This window comes from Nematolebias whitei, chromosome 7, assembly GCF_014905685.2.
Source record: "Nematolebias whitei isolate Nwh7 chromosome 7, NemWhi1, whole genome shotgun sequence".
Taxonomy (NCBI): Eukaryota; Metazoa; Chordata; class Actinopteri; order Cyprinodontiformes; family Rivulidae; genus Nematolebias; species Nematolebias whitei.
Genome location: NC_056504.1, coordinates 3163062 through 3163319, shown reverse-complemented (window position 1 = coordinate 3163319; position 258 = coordinate 3163062).

The following is a 258-nucleotide window of genomic DNA, read 5'->3' as shown; positions in this document are numbered from 1 at the left end:
AAATGAAGACCGTCTTAAAAAAATTTAAGTTTAAGTTCGCCCCACACAAACGCTTATTAAATACCGTTAGCCAGTCAGTGTTCGCCGCCCACAAACGCCTATTCGCCAGAAACGCCCACTTTTGGTCTGGAGAGAACCCCTTCTCCAAGCTGCTGCCCCTGCAACCCAAGTTTGGAACAAGCAGGCAATGATGGATGGATGGATGGATGGATGGATGGATGGATGGATGGATGGATGGATGGATGGATGGATGGATGG